Source organism: Lycorma delicatula, chromosome 1 (assembly GCF_047948215.1).
Source record: "Lycorma delicatula isolate Av1 chromosome 1, ASM4794821v1, whole genome shotgun sequence".
In the NCBI taxonomy this organism is placed as follows: domain Eukaryota; kingdom Metazoa; phylum Arthropoda; class Insecta; order Hemiptera; family Fulgoridae; genus Lycorma; species Lycorma delicatula.
Window position 1 is genome coordinate 113,477,626 of NC_134455.1, and position 21,558 is coordinate 113,499,183.

The window sequence follows — 21,558 nt, forward strand, 5'->3', positions numbered from 1 at the left end:
TGGCTAAATGCCAGACTTCATCTTATCAATAGACCATTGTTGTCCACCTTCAAAGAGATTTCCTGATTTTTTGTTTTCTTTCCTCCAGTTGTTTAATACTAAACAATAATGCACACCAAATGAATTTTTTATGAAAAACAAAATATTCAATTTTGTTTCGATTCAACTCTAGCAACTACTGTAATGGAACAATAGATTTTTTCTAGGCTACTTCTTGATTGCTCTTCATTACACAGTTCAATGTTCTTTGCTGAGCAGAGAATTTTATTTGACAAGATGGCATACCTACTTACTGGCATAATTCTGTTCGGGATCAGTCGAATGACTATTTCCCCAACCACTGGATCGGTCAACATAGACCCAGTGACAGAGCTTGTTTGGAGTGCCCTCTAAGGTCACCCGATCTGACCAATTAGATTTTTTCCCTTGGAATTTTGTAAAGGATCTCGCATACATGCCTTAAGTACCTATTTATCTACCCGATTTGAGGGACAGGATTGAAGCGCTGTTATTTCCATTACTTCAGACATGCTAGTTGAAGTATGAAATGAACTCTTCTATTGGTCGGATGTGTGCCACATTATGAAAGGTGCTCACATTGAACAGTTGTAGAGAAAAACTGTAAGTGTTACTCTTTCATTTCATTTTTGATTTATTACTGTAAATCAAAGTTAAAGAGATATTAAATAACTTAAAACCCTGATATACTTTTATTGTACACCCTTTAAACATACAAAATAATGAATTATAAATTGTATACTAATAATGTTCAATCATTATTTAATTCTATCTGTATTTATATTTTTTACTATTTCTTTTGAAATTTTACACAATTGGAAACTTATTTTTAATAAGTAAACGGGAAATATAAAAACCGATTTTTAAATTAAAAGTTAACATTTTGTAAAAACATCCTTTCATTCAAAAAAGTTCATATTGAATAGAGGGATTATTTTATCTTGATGCAGAGCAGATCAATGATTCATACATCAAATAAATCAAAAGTTCACCAAGTGCTATGCGTATTCCCTTTTCATCATTAAAATGAAGTTGTAGCAACAAACAACCAAATTTAAATTCTTAAATGTGACATGCAAAGTGTAATGAACTAATACATTAATATTTTTCAATAACTTGTAAGAATAAAGCAATACAGTATTTAATATACAACCAATGTGAATAAGTACGGCTGAATTTTCATAATCTAGTGCTATTACATTTCTTGTGTTTCTATGAAAATACTGTTTGCAAGATATTTTCAGTGAGGTGAAATCATCAATCGTACCAGTGATTATGTTGAGGATGAATCGTTACATAAAATAATTTAACTGTTTGTGATTAGCAATATTTTTAATGTTTTAAATTTTACTAATGCTGAAAAAATAAAGTAAAAAATTATTTTAAAATGTAACCAAATTGCTTTAATCCCAAATTTTGTAACTTCAGTTCAGCTAACTATACTTAAACATTACTTTATTTTCACCTTACTAAGTTTAATTACATATATAACAGAAGACAGCATATCCAGTTATCATATTATTTAACAATATTATATGAAATAACATAAAATCAATAACATTGTTTCATAGCTGTAATATGCAATAAAAAGAAATTAGTATTGAACAGCACTAATTAAGTAATTTTACTAAAAAAAAATCTTAATCTTTCAAAAAACCTACAAAAACAGTTATAATTTTGTAAATGACATGGATTTTCATCCATTTTGATATTATACTATATCAATGAAGAATTAACTCACCACTTACCTTTTTAAAACTAAAAAATAACATAAAATAAGAAATTAGATGACTACTAAAAATTAAAAAATGCCAAGCAAAGATATACTTTTATTTAACATGACACAATTTATTCTATAATATATTTTATTTAAAAGTTACACTTCACAATATTTGATAAGATTAATACAAAAAAGTGGATTATTAGTAACCCAGATAATTTAAAATGACTCACTGACAAAACAAACAAATCCTATTTTATGAGCATAACAGTAATTATGTAATATATTTTCCAGTTTTATAAAAAAATAGGTGAAAATACTTTTGTAGAGCAGTCTTTTATCTTATTTCATTATATAAATCTGTATTGTAACAGGAATAACACTATCAATCGACATGTAATTATTACTCTACAACATATCCTCTCCTAAGACATTTACTTTCACATCAAGTACGATGAATGAAATACACTCATACAGTTCTAAAACCCATAATGTACAGGTTATCAGCACAATTACAAATTATCTGCCATAAAAAAAAGTAAGCTTGATTTTCAAAATGTTTAACCTTTTAACTTCTTCATTAACATACATTTTTTTATCAATTAGGAAAATAATTCTACAATTCTAAAGAATAAAAGCATCCTCATATAAGAATAAAATGGAAAGAAACATAAAATGCCCTCAAATAATTCAATAATAAGAAGGAAGAAAAAGGCAATACGGACAATGAAAATCTGTAACACAAAGTATAAAGCAATTAATAAGGACTAGAATACAATTAAGTAATAACTAACAGTAAACAATTTAAATTTAGATGAAAATTTACAAGACTGTATCAGGAATGAGCAAAGAAAGTAACATAAGTATCTAGCTTTGAAGTCTAGTGATAGTTACTAACATGAATTCACATTCTTTCTTCTCCAAACTTTTTAATTAATTATGCACAAAGCAAATCTAAAATGTAATGGTAATGTACATAGATGTCAGTACAATGTACTGAAATTTAATGTACATTATGTACATTTAATGGAACATAACACAGAACAAAATGTTACACTAAGTGACAACAGCACACCCTGTCATTTTGTAGTTTCATTCTCCTACTACTAACATCTAAAATTTGTTGAGCCACTCCATTTTATTTTCTTTCAATCACCATTTTAATGAAGTCAAGTATGCCTGCTATTTGGATGTGCATGGCATTTCTGCTGCCACCACCCCATTCGATCACCCTAAAGCATAAGACTGAATGTCCATGCCACAAACAGCTACTGAGCTTCGTATCAGTTTAGCGACCAGTGTCCTACTAACTCCTAGAGCTAACCTAATGGCGTGAACAAACTAAGCATGGTGCTACACACCACTTGTTTTGTGTCCCACCGCTCAGCTGCCATATATTCTAAAATGGATAGGTGCACCCCGTTAACTACTAAAATATGGCATTCAATAAATTAAATTTATCTCGTCAAGACAGCAATTTCCTGCCACACCTAGGTCGCTGAATGCCAGCAAGTACCTGTTCACCAATATTAAAGCGCTTGGAGTTTTAATTGGCATACTATAAATACTCTGCGCTGGGCACTCCTTAAATACTGAATAAGTGCTCTACTTCTGTCCAACATATGCACCCAAACGGACGCAGCATAAGAGGCCATACTTTCGAACACACCTCAGTATACCATGTACAAATGACGGCCCGACAGCCCGTTAACCTTCCAAGCAATCCTCCTAAGCTTGTGTATCACAGAGATGGCATCCACCGCTACTTGCCTAATGTGGTTGCTAAACAGCAACTTCTCATCAAACAAAACACCTAGGTACTTATGAACTTTAGCTCAGCTGATTACACAGCCTTCAACTTAATGTGGGGGTTACGACTGTATGATAATTTGTCTGTACCCTTGAGAAGCATAAACTTCGTCTTGGGGAGAGAAATCTTTAAATTTTACATGTCCATCCGACCCTCTGTGTTGATTGAAGTACTGAGAGTAGGTGGGCAAAAAAAATTTTTGTGCATCAGAAGATGGTAAAGCAAATATGTCAATTGTCAATGTTTGTCAACCTCAAAGTGGTTCACTGTTTCTGTGGCTGATGAGAAACACAAAAAATAGGTGGATGAATTAATTCAAAATGATCGTTGCATCAAATGCCACATGCCACTCAGACAGGCATATCAAACTAATGAGCAGGACAAATTATTTAACAACAGGACTATCATAAAATTTGTTCAAAAAATTTGCAACAAAAAGAACAAACAACAAAAGGCATGTAGTGCCTTATATAACAGTCTCTGAAATGTTGTCATGACACGGGAGACAACAATTCTTTTTCAATATTGTCATGGGAGATGAAACTTTTGTACATCATTACAACTAGAAAAAAAAGGGCAGTACATGAGAGTATCAGCTCTGTGGTTCACCACAATAAAAAAAATTTAAAACACAACCCTTAGGAAAAACTGCACTCTTGACAGTGTTCTGGAATTCCACACACAGGCATGTGACTAACTACTTGGAAGCTGGATCGAATGTAAATTCTATGTGATAAGTAGACTTTAAAACACCTTACGTGAGAAGTGTGTAATGTTCAACATCCATGGAGCCGATAATTCTACACAACAGTGTTCAGCTACACAAACCATGTAAAACTGCCAATGCTCTTATGAAGTTGAAATTTGAACCTATTCTACATTGTCCATATTCACCAGATTTAGTGTCTTATTATTTTCACTTTGTTCCGTAAATAAAGAAGGATATTAAGGGTATTCATTTCAACATGGATGGCAAAAAGACCAAGGAAATATCACTAGCATTCTGCATTGACGGAATGAGAAAACTATTTCACCATCGGGAAAAATAAGTAACTTTACTTGGAAAATTAAATGTAATTCTTTATAGGAAGTAAAATGTATCTTTGTCACATTTACTTCATTTGACTCTCTTTTCATTTAAGAGTTATGAGGGACTATGCATTACATTTCAATCACCATATATGATAGAAAAAGGGTAAAAAAAAAAAAATAACGTAAATAAAGATTAACTAAAAAAACACATCTAATTTTGAAGAAACATCAAACAAGAAATAACCATGATACAAAAAACTTTACAATTATCAATGTACAAAGAAAAAAGAATAAAAATAAGGAACTGAAAAAGAAAACTAACAAAAAAAATTTGGAAAAAATTTACAAAAAAAAGTATTAGTGCTTACACAACATCTATTGCTCAGAAAATCCAATACAAATACAAAAAAAATATTAATAAATAAGCAGTACTATATATTGAAATTAATCTAGACAGGAGTCTAAAGGAGCCAATTTTGAACTGAAGAAAAACAATACAGTAAAAAAAAAATTCAACAAGTCCTACAGCTTTTAGAAATTTAAAAAATATCTATTTTGCCATATCATCACCTAGAATACCAAATAATCTGCACTCTATGCAGGTTAAATTCTCATAAATTTGTTAATGTACACAATCAAAAGCAATTTGATGAAGTCATTTTTTTTTTTTTTTTTTTTTTTTTTTTTTTTAATAAGGATCATTACTCAAAATACTAGAAACACTTATAATATAGTATGACATTCTTAAACAAAGTGAAATCATGTATGTACTTATTTAGAAGAACTAATGGAATATGACAAGAATTTTACCGAAGAAATGTAAATTTTAACTTAACTCCAGTTAGCAGAACTTCCCATACATAATTTAACAGTTTTGATTGACTTTAATTACATCAATTTTCCCTGAATTAAATTCTCTATAAATTTTGTCTTGAAATTTTATTTGATTATTGACAAGAACAAATCTAAAAAATGTGCATTAGGTTTTACAATAATTTTCTCAACTACTACAGTATTTTTTTGTTCTACAGGGTACTGGATACAGTATTGGAATCCATTTTTTTTTTTTCAATTTTGAATACAAAACCAATAATTTCGCTCAATAATATGTGTCTGTAGAGTTTTAGTATAGCTTTATTACATACTAGAGTAGAAATCTGGGTGAAATCTTTCATTAGCCATAACTCAAAAACAAAGCATTTCCAGATCTATATTTACACATTTTGTGGATATGTAATGATTGATGATGAAAAAAGTATTTTATAATTGTATTATAAAGGCAGAAATGATAATATTTAATGAAAAAATAAAATACTTCATCTATCACACAGTATCTTATCAAATTTTCTTTTTACATTAAATATTTTTACAAAATTAACAGTAATAATTAAAAATCATAACTACTTTTTTTTTTTTAAATTAACTGATACCTGTCTAGCCTAAGTACTAAAAGAAAAATGTTAAATAAAAACAGTAATACACTAAATGAGCATACTCACCATTCTACAACCTGTAATACAGCATCTCAGCTATGTTTTGTTGCAAATGAAATGCACTATAACACACAACATAAAACAAGTCGATCAATAACACATAATACATTTATATAAAATCTAATAAAAGATATTATCTCATATCAGTGTGGCTGTGTTTATGTACATGTACAAAATTCTAGTAAAATAATTCAACCCATGAACACATCGTTATGGCATAAGAACAATCTAATGATGTTCATTAAAAAATTTATCACTTTACAGATCTATTATTTAGTTTTGGATGCTTTGGGTTGCTTTATCTCCTTGCCAATGTTTGAGCATTATAAATAAATGTAAACTGCACAAAAAACAAAATAAACTGTATAATACACAAATAACTCCACTTCCAGAGTGATAGAGAGGAGAGAAAAGTAAACAGTATAAATTAACTATTCTTCCTCAGTGAAGGTATAGGGGAAATAAAAAAGTGTTCTCTGCTCACTCTTGACACTCATAGAGTATAGAATGTTACACCCTCTACATTTTGGTAGTTTTCCATGTTCAATGTGCAACAAAAATCTGACTTAGTAAAGAAGTCACTTTATTCTGTATTCTTCATAAAAAATCTGGCATGTGGTGCATATTATTCTTGACAATTACTTTGTCATTTTAAAAAGTGATTTGTGGTTCATGTCCAGTTGCCTACAATCATTCAATTACAGGCAGCTGAGTAATTAATTACACACATTTTATTTTTGATAAATGAACTTGCTTGTAACAGGGAGTCTTCCATAAATGATATTAGTTTAACATCTAGGTTTAACATGCTAAAACTGCTAAGAAAAAATAAAAGTATTTTATTTCATTATATTATTTAAAATACTAACTCTAAAAGAAAATAAAAGATATATAAATTAACTCGTTTCTTATAAATACTTCATTATAGAAGATAAATGTTCAATAAATGTTTATACATTAATCTGATATGAAGAGGGTAATTTTTTATCCGTATACTGAATAATCAGGGATTAATGTTTACTTGCAATTAATGTTTTCAGAAAGCGACAACTTCAACTCTACAATGAACATGGTACATTTGTTTTAAATAAATGTTTAAATTAAAACCTGGTATGAATTTAAACTTTGATAACCTAGTTATCCTGATTTTGCTGCTTTGGTTGATTACAGTAGTGTACAAGTCTTTATAAATGACTTGTATGACAAACAGAATTAAATAATTAACTTTGAATGTTCTCCTAATTTAATTACAAAAACAAAAGATCTGTTGGTTATTGAAACCAAATGGTAAAACAAATTGAGTTGTAAATTGATAAAAGATAAATGCTGAATGACTAAGCAGAGAACTAATTCTGGTTCCTGGTTTAGTGGTTTTCTCAATTAGATAGTGCCACAAGAGCTGTGATCCAATAAATTTAGTACTAAACTTCAAACAATGCAAATAACACCATTTCATTTGCCTAATGATCTATGGTTATTCAGAGAAGAACCAAAGTACAATACTATTATTATTAAAATAACTTTTGTAACAACAGAAGCTGAATACTAAAACCAGACAGTTGGGGAAGCCACATAATGAATTGACTAAACCTAATTTAATAATTTTTTTTTTTTACACTATACTCATGTAAATTTGAAGAAATAGATTACAGCTGACAAACAGTCATAACAAAAAACATTAAAAAACATATATGTTGTGAAAAGATAGGGGTTTTTCCAGCATAGTATGAAACTGAGCTTCACAAAGTCATTAATATTAAAAGAAATCTTTTTTGAAAATTTCAAAAGGTGTTGCAAATTATTTCAAGCGGACAAAAATCATTGAGAATAAACTAAACAATCATCACTGGAAACAATTATTTTTGTAATTATAAACAGTTAAATTTTTAGCCCCATTCCTGGCGAAACTATCTTTTTTTTCAATGCATCCTTATTTTTTAAAATGAATCATTAAGGAAGAATTATAGCACAAAAGTCAATTAATAAATTAAATTAAATCAAGGAAAATATTTAAAATTTTTGTAGAAAACATATATATTAGCATTTTGGCTTAGGATCCCTTTAAAAAAAATACAAGAATTGATAGTCAGAGGACTGAAAGCCCCTACAGTTAGTTAGTAATACACTTTACTTGTTTCAATAAACATATTTTTTCAGATGTAATGTTAGTACAACAGAAAATATTTAACAAAGTCATCTTAAAGATTCCACAGAAGGGCTTTCCATGGTGTCCTTGCCTTTCTGACAGTGAAAAATGTTAATTTAGACATAAATATAGTATAGTATTGTATAGTACAGTATAAACATAAATATAGTATCTCACTATTTAAAGAAAGAGCTTGTACAATGGGAACCAAACACATGAATGTAACATGCAAACTAAGATTATTGCAATCAACATAGATGCAAAGCAGTTGTCACATGGATTGATTTATAGAAGCTTGGTTTCAAGAGTAAGAATTGATAATGTAACATTTTCTTTTCTTTTAGGAAAATCTGCTGGTGAAATTGTTTAAAACTTCAAAACATTTTTAAGGAAGAGACTTTAAGTAAAACACAAAATGCATGAGTGATGTTCAAGTTTCAAATAAGCTATAATGTCATTGAAGATCACCAACCAAGAATGAATTGGCTGAACAACCAAAATGACAAAATCTTGAAAAGTTTTCAAGGTTATCATAGAAGAACAATGTCAGGTCATTGATAAAATTTCCAAGATCTAGTCATTCTTGAAATTCATTTCAGTGAGAGTTAATGATTCAGTGAGAGTCAAACTTCTTTCTCCATTTGTTGGCAGATTCACAATCATTTTAACTAATCATAATTTGAAAAAAAAAATACTCTTGTTTCTTTATAAATTTATAACCATAAATGACAAACTATGCTACATTTTACTCCAAAGAATAAAATAAAGTCAAGAAAAATTTTAAACCCTGTTTCATAACTAGGTCATGCCTGAAATTTCTGAACCAATGTAAAGAAAATGTTGAATTTATTTTATAAGAATCTGTTCCTCTAAACTTACACAATTTTTCTTCTTCAAATAAAATAGAGGTTGAATCAACAATTTCATTTTGAAACTGTTTACGACATTAGAAATATAACTTGATAATGTCCAAAGAAAATGACTAAACATATGGAGCAACAGTTCATCTGCATCATATATCATGAAAAAACCCCTGCTTACGCAGTCATGAAAATGCAGCTGTTCTTGACAAAAACAAATAAATTTTTTTCTCCTTATAATTTGAGGGCCTCATATTATATTCAACATTAATTACACCCAGAAACATTCCAGCACTGGGAACAAAGTTGAAATAAGTGTATAAAGTCAAATGTCAAGTAGTGCTTTTAAAGAATACCAATGTTAACTGCAACAAACCTATTGAATAATAAACAATTTGGGAAAAAAAATCTTTTTTGGGTCCACCCTAACATAGGGAAAAGCAAGAACCTGCTATCCTCTTGGTTTGATTAAAAAGAATGTTCCAGTCCCACAAATTTACAAGCTAACTATATATTTTTCACAATCTAACAGTTTTATTCATTTTCAAATCATCTTACAATTTTAGTATTTAATAATTATTTATAATTTATAACATTGTCTTATTTATATGTTTAAGTAATTCAGTTGTACCAACTATAAACAGAAGTCATTTCAAACAAAATGAAATGGCAAATGGTTATTGATTATTACTGGCAAATAAACCTACCAAGCATTACTACTGCTTGATATGACATAAAACCAATTTTAGGTGGTTAATAATTTTAATTAAAGACAATAATTTTTTTTCAGTATAATATTTGACATAGAATAACAGAAAAAACTGAGAACCAATAAATTTTGATAACAGTAATGCTAATATGTATCAAACTATGAATGAATAAATAATAGGTTAATTAATTTAATCCTACTGAGATTTCAATGTAGCTTCAAAACCATAATTCATCGCTTGAAATCTAATAAAGATTCTGGTCAACAATTCAGGATTTAACAGAACACAAAGCTCTTAAGTACACACAAGTTGGTGCCAGCTGACAATAGTAAAAATAATATTAAATTACACCAGACATATCGATTGATTAACAAACATTACTATAATCACAGTAAAAGTATATCTATAAAATTACAATAAAGTTCATGAATTTGTTACCAAATACAGCACAATGCTGAAATTAAATAGCGTTCTTATGTAATTAAATTGAGGTTTAAAATTTCATAAGTGTGTCATTTTGACATACTTACATAATGTCTACATGTGCTATCACACAAATGTTCTCAAATTAGAATAACGGATACTAAATTTGAGATTCAACTTGTAAAAGTGGGAATAGATGATTCTGGACCAGTTAAAAGGCATAATATAAAGAAGAAAACATCAATTAACAAGCAGATAAAACATTTTTTAAAGCAAGAGACAGTCTTATTCAATAATAATAAAATAAAAGACCAGAAATCATTAACCAAATTCAACATATAAGAATATATAAAAGTTTATTGTACCTTAAACAAAGTGCATAAAGGAAGATTCCCAATACTCCACAGCCAACAGTTTTTTAATGTCTAAATCTACTGTCAAAACAACATAGAAAACATATTTTTTTTTATACAAAGCAATTGTTCACCATGAATTTATTTCAACTAGAGCAATCAATCAGGCAAACTTGTTTGAATTAATTGAAAGGTTATAAAATAAAAAGGTACATAAAAATAATCTTAAATTTTTAGTGTAACATATCAATCTTGCATGGTGATCCATTGAACTTGCTGACAAACCACTGTGTAATAGAATTTTTAGCTTTATTAGATCTTTTTCAGCCATTTATTAGATCTAGCCTCCATTGATATCTTCTGTTTCCAAAGTTAAAACAAACAATGAAAGAATGCAATATTGTCTCAGAAAGAAATAAAACAGCAGCTGTAAGGGCCGTTTCCATTTCTAAAATTCTTTAAGGAATGCACTAGACTATGATACTGATATATAGCTTGCCATAGGATTATCATAATTACAATAAACAATACGACATACGCCTGATTTATCTGAATATGTACAATATTTACTACCAGACCTGCTAATTGGGCAGCAACATCAGGTTTCTTTAGTACAAGGGCAAGTCAAAAATTAACATGAAATACAAAAAAATCAATATTTTTATTTGTACTTACATAAATGATACACACATTATTTTTCAACATGATCCCCTCCTACTTCTATGCACTTAGTCCATCTTTAACAAGCTTTTGAATTCCTAACTGGAAGAAAGTTTTGGTCTATGTGCAGAAAATGTTTCACCACTTCTATGGCCTCATCACATCAATAATGATTCCCTTACAACTTTTCTTTCAATGGGCCAAAAAGATGAAAATTGGAGCCCGGTCCAAACTGTTTGGAAGGTGGTCCAAGAGCTCAAAATCGAGATCTTGAAGGCAAAGAACTGTTTTTTTTTTGGTTTTTTTTGCTGTATGAGCCCGAACGTTTTCCTGAAGTACAATCACGCCTTTAGAAAGTTTACAGTCATTTGAATTTGATTTTTTGCTTCAGTAAACACAGTATCTCACAGTAGTTGTCACTGTTTACTGATTGACTTAGGTGTGAAGTAAACCAAAAGCGAACCTTCCATATCCCAGAGTATCATCATAATCACCTTTCCTGCAGAAATCTGAGTTTTGAACTTTTTTGCTGTGGGAGATGAAGTATATTTCCACACAAAACTTTGTTGCTTACTCTCAGGTTCAAGTGATGGACCCATGTCTCATCAACAGTTATTACTCGCTTAAGAAATGAGTTTCCTTCATCTTCGTAATGTTTCAAAAGCTTCTGGGAAATTTTCAAATGATTCTCTTTCTGGATGCTGGTCAATTGATGTGGAACCCAGCGCGCACATATTTTTCAAAAGTTTAAAGAATCATAGACAATTGAAAATATTGAGCTATGGCTTATATTCAACTCACTTGCAATGTCATCAACTGTAATTTGTCGATTACCAAGAATCATTTGTTTAACCACTTCAATATTGTCATGAGTTTTTGAAGTAGAAAGCCTACCTTGCTGCTGTTCATCACACAGAGAAATCCTACCATTTTTAAAGAAATCATAGATCTTACTTCCAAACAACTTTCTCCATATTGCTGCTGCATTCAATGAATAATCTCTGCCGGTTTCACCCCACCTGAACTGAGGAAACATACCATTTTCGCATTTCTTCTTGGTGCAATCAGACAAAGGAGAATCATTTTAAACAGAATTACAAATAGCTAACAATGAAATAATACTTTCAATGAACAGCTGATAGAGGTTAAGAGTTACAGCAGAACAATCATTGCTGCCATACATGTGATTGGGAGAGAAAATTAAAATTTCCCTTTACTTTTTAACTTACCCTCATACAAACAGTTCTCTTGGAATTATTAAATCAATCATTTATCAACATACAAGATAAGTATAAAACATTTCATAATTAACTTAATATTATTTGTAATGACATGGCATAAATGATTTTTAGTTACAACTGGAAGACACACTGGTTAAACTTAAGTCAGTCATTTATTTAATGCTAAATATTCAAGGTTAGCAAATAATTCTGCAAAGAACTAGATTGGTAGAGTGCGATTACGTTAAATACAAGGTTAAATAATTTGATAACAAAATTGTAATGATAATAACTAAACAGGAAAACAATATTAGAATGAATACAAGACAATTCAGTTAACAGATCTAACAAATATTCTGATATTAAAGAAACGAGGAGCAGCATCAAATCGCTCCAGAATTATGATAAAAAAGCACACACATCCACACTAACATAACCTTAAAACAACTTTTTACATTAACTCCAACAGTGGTATTAACACTCATACTGATAATCTGAGTCATTTAATATTTTGTCTTGCTTACAATTTCTATTTTCATTTTCACACGTAATTCTTTCTTATTCATAAATATCATGAATAATTAAGATACCACATAGGTCATTCGGACTGATCAATTAGTAACCTTTCTTACCTTCAGAGTACCCAACAAAAAATATTGCTTAGTTTTGATATTTAATTTCTTCCTTATTTTGTTCAGTACCTTGACAAAAGCTTTAATCCAAAATTTTTTACACATGTAAGGTTACTGATTTTTCTGCTCCAGGCTTCTCTAAAATCATTCCTATTATTGTTATGCTCAGTATATTTTTTAAATAATAATTTGTTGTACTGAATACTTCACCCCAATACTGTTTTTGTAAATCTGTTTCTTATAGAAGGCATATTATCTTTTCAACCAAAGTATTATGCCAAACAAAGACCTCATTTTACAGTTTGTTAATTTTCCACAAATCTTGGTTTTTTTTTAATATAAAATAATATTAAAAAAGTGGTGAACTTATATTCTAGGGGTTAAATTAAAATGAACAAATTTTCCTAAATTAATGCATTAAAATTAGAGTAAAACTAAATACAGTACTATATACTGACAAAAGTGGAATAATTAAAACAAAAAATGTAGCAATATATAAATATATTTTTTTTATTTTTGTCTTCAGTCATTTGACTGGTTTATGCAGCTCTCCAAGATTCCCTATCTAGTGCTAGTCGTTTCATTTCGGTATACCTCCTACACATCTTATATCCCTAAAAATTTGTTTTACATATTCCAAATGTTGTCTGCCTGCACAATTTTTTTCTTCTACATGTCCCTCCAATATTAAAGCAACTATTCCAGGATGCCTTAATATGTGGCCTATAAGTCTGTCTCTTCTTTTAACTATATTTTTCCAAATGCTTCTTTCTTCATCAATTTGCTGCAACACCTCTTCATTTGACACTTTATCCACCCATTTGATTTTTAACATTCTCCTATAGCACCACATTTTAAAAGCTTCTAATCTTTTCTTCTAAAGTACTCCAATCGTCCAAGTTTCACTTCCATATAAAGCTACGCTCCAAACATATACTTTCAAAAATCTTTTCCTGACGTTTAAATTAATTTCTGATGTAAACAAATTATATTTTTGACTAAAGGCTCGTTTCGCTTGTGCTATTCAGCATTTTTATGTTTTGTCCATCTTTAATAATTCTACTTCCCAAATAACAAAATTTATATATATATATAAAAGTAATGAAAGTATATATATATATATATATATATACTCATACAAATTATTCGTAACATACTACTACAATTATTATTATTATTATTTATACCTAAAAAATCATTGTTCATTAATGTCTATAATGCGTTAACTAAGTCTCAAAATTGATTATCTTTTTCCATTTTTAACAAATACAGAGGAACAACACGACATGTATCACAGTTTGTTTCTAAATGCACAGAATTGAGAAACATCACAGTTTTTGGTGTTTCCAAAGTAACTAAGTTATACTTGCATAAAATCCTGATTTACCAATTTAATCTTGAGTAAAATAACATTAGTAGACTTCTAAACAGGCTAATTGTGAAATGAACATAAGTGCAGAGAATCAAGAATTTTGCTTTAAGTACCCATTCAATCAGTTTTTTCAATTTTCTTTTATCTATTTGCCTATCTGGTTCTCTAATTCAGGGCAATACGGTCTGTATGATTGGATAGATTATCTTGATTAAGAGTTTTAAAAATAACGCTTCAATTTTTCTCCCAGTCACTAAACTCAAACCTCTTGTCTTACTATTACTTGAAATATTTGTAAAACCTATAATTTTCAATACAAATAAATAATTGCATTTTATAGAACACTCAATATTAAAATAAAATATATAAAACAGAAATGAATTCTCTTCGTTTTGAAGAATTTATTGTAAAGTAAGTATTATACATACTAACTGAAAAATAAGATCAGAATTTAACAGTACTAAGTATTGGTTTACAAAAGGGATTTTAACAATGACTTAACTTTCAAACATATTTACGATGTATCTGTAGCTTCCTACTGCTACTGCCACATCAGTGAAATAAGTGGTAAGTTTTCTTATCTGTACAATAATTCACAGTCATCTTATATGACAATTCTCTTATTAATCATTCAAAATCCTTCCATTAAAATGAAATTTGACTAGGCTAGGTCAACTTGTATGCCAGGATTTACAGTAACTTATTATTACCAATTTATAATATATATGTATTTATAATATTGATTAAGGGCTACGTCTGCTATTAATCAATTTAGTAAAATTAGAAGAGCTAATAAAGTAAGTAAAATTACAAGAGCTATATCTGCTCTTAATCAATTAATACTTGGTATAGATACTAAATCAATCCCTTAAAAAATTGTATGATTATAATCTTCAAGTACAACTTGAAGTCATAAATCAAAAATCCTTGAAAAGATATACATCTAAATAACACTATAAGTGTAAATAGAACAATTTATGTTAATGTCATAATACAGCTAGTTAATAAGCTGGTGTATGGATATATAATCCACAAGTTATGATTAATAAATAAATCATTGAATTCCATGCAACAGTTATGTTGCATAACTGTTGCAGTAGCATCCATACCATGTTAATGTTTTTTTTTTTTTTTTTAATTTAAAAGATTAAACGAATAATAATTAGTGTACTTTTTCTAAATAATATAATATTATAACCATAGTTGCTGATATAGCTTTAAAAACTGATAAACTTAAGAATCTTCATTAACACCTATCTTTTAGGTTAAAAATTAACTCTATCATTAATCACAAATAAACACAATACTGCTAGGTGGCTATACAGTCAACAGGTAGCAAAATTTTAAGTTAAAATGATGGATAAAACTTTAAGGCCATAAAAACTGCATTCAACCAAACACATCCTTCATAACCATCATGAAAAGATTTTTGTAAAATATTACATTTAACATAATTCAATCATATAAGAATTTTTTTTTAATACTAAAAATGTACTCTTGTCCACTTTAAAAATAAGTTAAAATTCTAAATTCTTGAAAATTACGGTTTTCAGTACCTTTTTTCTTTTACCTCCCCATTGAAAAAAGCCTGACTACCCAACACAAACATCACGCCTAATGACCTACCTACTTCATAATAAATACAAGCTTACTAAACAAAAAACAAACTCGCTTACCTCAATACTCTTTACATATCATATCTCAATAACGCAGTTTCAAAAATTTTCGAAAAATTATACAGATTAACTGTAACAACTTAGTACTTTCAATAAAAACACTGTTATCACCCACTGACAGCAGACTACACACACGCATACACACCACCAAATATACAGTTGACTCACGCAATGTGAACACACGAAAAATCATATAAAATTAAGAGGTAACAACGTACGTTTTCAAAAATTGGTTTTATTACAAAAATAAAACGTATATTATTTTAGAAGCTGATTTCTTAGTATAAACAAGTATTTTATTCTACCTGAACAAATACAACCAATATTTGATTAAAGTAGCACATCAGATCGCACCAGACTGCATGGCGGACAGCTAACACTACGCCATCTCATGGCGATTCGCAAAATCGTTAATTTGGCGGTCATTAGTACCAGGGTTTAAGAAACTTCATGTTCTATGCTCTTATCGAATTAGTTATCAACGAATATTTATAATTATAAAAAAATGTGTAAAAGAAAAACTAAAATGTAAGAAGTTTATTTCTACTCTTTCGTTTAAATTCCAATGATTAACTTAAATACAAACAACTCATAATTAACTAATTGATTCGTGCATACATAATTTATAATGTTGTTGTCCTTGATCTCTTTAATTATTAAAATTTATTCTACTAAGCCAAATTAAAAAAAAAATAATAATTATTTCTACGAATACTATTTCATATTGTTCCTACGTTACATAAACGTTCACCGTTTAATTAAGTAATGATTTACATGGATCATTCCATGTAAAATCATCATAAAAATGTCACTTTTAACTCAATCTAATGGATTTGAACAAAATTTGGGAGGAACAATACAATAATTACTAAACCAAGTAGAATAAAAATTTCTAATTTGTGTGGTTAACTTTTTATCAGGAGATAAACACTGAAAAAAAGTGAACATTTTTCATGAATTTTAAAACTTTTTTCTCTTATCGTAATTGGACTAGGATGTTGAATTTTGATTAATTTTATAGCTTATATAAAATCCTTTATTGTGACACATTATATATTAAAGTTCTCTCTTTTTTTTAACCTCTGGATCCACCGTTAGGCATTCTTCAGAGGATGAGATGGTATGTGGCAAGATTGGCTGTTACAAAATTTTAAAACATGCTTCCATTTTAAAACATATTATATATAATTTTACAATATATATATTTAATTCATTTATATCTAATATTTATTTTTAATGAAAATATAACTTAACAAGCCATAGTAATGATACTTAATATAAAGCATATCAACAATTATCAATTTTTTTTTGATTAGGCCTATAGGGGGACCACGCATACAAAGTCAAACCGAATTATTCTTCCAGTATTCTCTCATTCTGTTACTTTGTTCTTGTTTTCTTTCTTCAGTTCATATTATGTATGGTCTTTTGGCTTTCTCTGGAAGTCTACCATTTTTTATAATTTTTCGAAATTGATCTCGGTCTTGCATTGTGTTTTTGTTATGCTTAAATTTTTAATATCTATCGACTTCTGAGAACCATGTGAGTTTAGTTCTTGCTTCATTATATCTATCAAAGATTTGTTTTGTAAGTCTTTGTGGATCCATTCTGTGCAAGTAGCCATAAAATTGTAACCTTCTTTTTTTATTACGCTGTAAATTTCATCTAAGTTTCTGTAAATTTTGTTTTCACTTTTGAGTCTGTGGATTCCATTTTTAAAGTTTGTGCCATAAATGATTCTATATATATTATACAATTTTGTAACAGCCAATCTTGCCACATTCCACATTCAAATTTTGGTATGTAAAGACCAAATTGTTAGACACAGAATTCACTTTATCTATTTTTATATATGTTTTTATCTATATATATAAAAATGAATGTTTGTCTGTTTGTATGTCTCTTATGTCTTCCTAAACCATTCATCTGATAGCGATGAAACTTTGAGGAATGGTTGGACGCATGCCAGGGAAGGTTTCTGAATTAGTTTGGACCCGCTAGGTGGCGTTGGCTTCAAGATATTTAGAAAAAATTGTATTTATGGTCCGATTTGCCTCATATTCAGAATACATGTTACTTACATGGAAAGAATTATCTCTAAAAAAAAAAATGAACCCGCTAGATGGCGCTGGGGTTGAGATGTTTAGAAAAATTATATTTATGGATCGATTTGGTTCATATTCAGAATATGAATATTAGTTACGTGAAAAGAAATATTTTTGCAAAAACTATACCCGCTAGGTGGGGCTGGTGTCGAGATATTTACAAAACAAAACAAATATACATATATATATATATATATATATATAAAAAAAGGCATGTTCATATGTGTGTCCACTAAAGACCAAAAAACTAATGGACCAATTTACGCATGGGCAAAAGAGAAAAAGGGGAAAATGGAAAACAGGGAAAAGGAGAAAACAGGAAAGGGTAAAAAGGAAACTTGGAGAGGAGTGAGGGAGAAGGGTGAAACGGAGAAGTTGGAAAGGGAAAAGGGGAAGGAGAATAAGTAAAAGGTAAAATTTGTGAAGTTCAGTTTTTTAATTTTTTTATCAAATTTTAAATTGTGTTCATTTATACTCTTTCTCTCCCACTCTTCAGCAATAGCGAAGCATTGCCAGGTCTGCTAGTTATATATATATATATGTAATATTATTATTATTAATTAATATTAATATTAACTAATTATAATTATAATGTATTAATTATATTAATTAATATTTTATTATTAATATTATTATTATATTTTATATATATTACCAAGTTTCATATGCATATAAATTATATCTTGTACTTTCTTTTATAAATAAATAAATATATGTAGAATAAATTTATCTTCTATTATTTTAAAAATATATAAATAAGGAATTTCAGAGGAGGGACTTGGTTATTGTGTATTTAAAAAAAATCAATATTTACATTTTATTCACCAGATTTCACCATTCAGAAGTTATTCAGAACTAAATAAATACATTTGGTCTAGCAAATGCAAGTTTAAACAAATATAACACCTTAAAAAACACAAAGAAATTTACTTATAAAGAAGATTAATTTATAAAAGTTAATTATTACAAATCAATAACATACTTTGACATTATTTTTTAACCTTTTCAAATAATTTATTAATACTTCTACTTTTTACGATAATGAAATGAAAGTACTTCAGTTTCTTTTGCAGTACTTAGTTAACTGTTAAGTGAGTACTTAGTTAACTGTTAAATTTAGAATTATCTAATTTTTCACTGAAGAAAATTGGGCTGCAGGAGCAAAATTATTTGTACTTCATCACTGAAATAATTTTTTTATAACTCATCCAGTCCACCATACAATTAAATACATGTACATTTTACTTATCTAATTATATATTTCACTTGAAGTTTTCTCTTTGTTGGTTATTGTAATTAGTAAAAGATGTAAAAAATTTCTTTGTTTCAAGAATAACTATTTCTGTTGCCAAAATGTATGTAGCTTCTGAATACCTAAAATGGTGATAGATGAAAGTAAGCTATCTTACTTGCTTAAAAATTGTTCTCTTCCTCATGTTCTGTTTCTTCAACATTTTCAATGTTTCTTTAATGTTTTCTTCAGTATTTCATTCTTCCAATATTTCTTGGCATAATTCCATGGATTAGACAATCAATGGTGAAGAATAAGAAAAGGCATTATTTCCAGTGCCTTTTAACAAGCTAGTCAATGTCCTTGAACATGAGTTGCAATAATTTACCCATCTAACACTAGAAGTAAAGATCATTAGTGATGTTAAGAGGCTTTCTTTGTGTAAGGAAAATTCTAATTATTACCAAAAATATTCTTTATATTTCATTATTGACTGAAATGATAGCCTTCCTAAGGGCTTTCCTATTTCAAACATCCTGGCAGAACTCTTTTCTGCAAAGCATAACAAAACTCATAATCACCAAATAACATGCTCACAAAATAGTGTAGTGGCACAGATATGTTGATATCATCTTGTACTGAGCCAACATAAGACAATGTAAACAACTAACATGCATAAACAAATTATCCAACAAATTATTTGTTACAGATGACCTCATATTTTCTAAAACAAATTTTTTGACCTCCATGTCACAAAAGCAAGAAACACACTAATTTACAACATCTCCATCTGTCCAATCTCACATAAACAATCTGCTGTAGAAGTATGATCCACAAAATATATAGTACACTTATGTGCAGACTCAGTGGAATGAATGAATGAATAGAAGAACTCAAGACTACAAAATATTTAGCTCACTCATTGACGTACTTGTACATAAAATAAATAACAAAGATAAACAGAACAAAAAATACATTACATTAACATACACAATTAGTAGTAGGACTGACAAAGTAGTTCCCAAACTTAAAAAAATCTGAATGATGTATGGGTTTCAGAACAATAAACAAATAAACCATTACCCACAGAATATAATCATCACACTTGTAGTCCCCAAAGAATACATAAACTGAACTAATCTGACTGTATAATGATTTGTATTGATCAAATTCCGTACAGCTTTCAACTATATTCCAAATACACGCCTGTCCGACTAAAAAAAAGCCAGAAATACTGATGCTCTCACCTTCACTGAAAATGGCCACTACAGTGATTGAAATTTAATAAGTTTTGAACACATTTATTTATTTGGTTTTGGTTAGTTAAACAGTTCACTGTTTTGAACAATTTTTATCATTAACATAATCACAAGAAAAAATATAGAAAAAAATGGAGATACTTTTACCAAAAGTTTCTTTAAATTCCACTCAGGTCAAAATATGAATATTATAATTACAAAAGTTTCTTTCCCTTGAAAAGTGCAGTTGATATAATAAGTCAGTTATCATATCTGAACTTAATACTATTCAATTTAAAAAGATAATAAAAATTTCCGAAAACTGATGCTAAACATTGTAATTTACATTAAATAGAAATTGCCTCGGCAGAAAACATTGAATATGTACAGAGTGGAGCAGAGGTTGCATGTTTTTTAAACCGCTAGTACTCAGTGGCAAGTGGGGGTATTGACCTTTGTTGACTTCTGGTGGATGCTCAGACTACTCGGTTTTAGTTGCTATGAAGCATAGAACATTTTTTTTAGCTGTCAAGTAGGATTTTAGAAACAAAGACTCTGTGGTACCGGTTCAACATCTTTTCCATTGAAATTTTATGTTGAACATCGAGGTGCAGTTCCAGATTGAAACACTATATTCTGATGGGTTGAGGCGTTTAGAAGTACTGGAACTGTGATGAAGAAAAAACCACCTGGCCTTCCTCGTTCAGTCCAAACTCTAGAAAACGTAGACAGAGTGAGAAGAGCAGTCCTTGCTAGTCCAAAACGATCTGCTGAGCGACAGGCTGTAGCGGTGAGTATGTCACATGTCACGTCATCTGCTTCATCGCATTTTACATGGTGATCTCAAATTTCACCCATA

General features: G+C 29.1%; 1 protein-coding gene across 3 annotated transcripts in view; it reads right to left on the minus strand.

The window, feature by feature from the left end:
• Window positions 1-16,504, minus strand: part of Fak (protein tyrosine kinase 2 Fak) — a 227,234-nt gene extending 210,730 nt beyond the window's left edge. The window contains exons 1-2 of one of the 3 annotated variants that reach the window (XM_075359340.1): window positions 16,431-16,504; window positions 6,080-6,135 (exon numbers count right to left, since the gene is read on the minus strand). The gene's annotated coding sequence lies outside the window, so the exon portion shown is untranslated. Of the gene's footprint in view, window positions 1-6,079; window positions 6,136-10,577; window positions 10,654-16,125; window positions 16,361-16,430 lie in introns of those variants that run through there. The other 2 variants (XM_075359325.1, XM_075359333.1) reach the window with 2 other exon arrangements.
• Window positions 16,505-21,558: the final 5,054 nt, after the last annotated feature.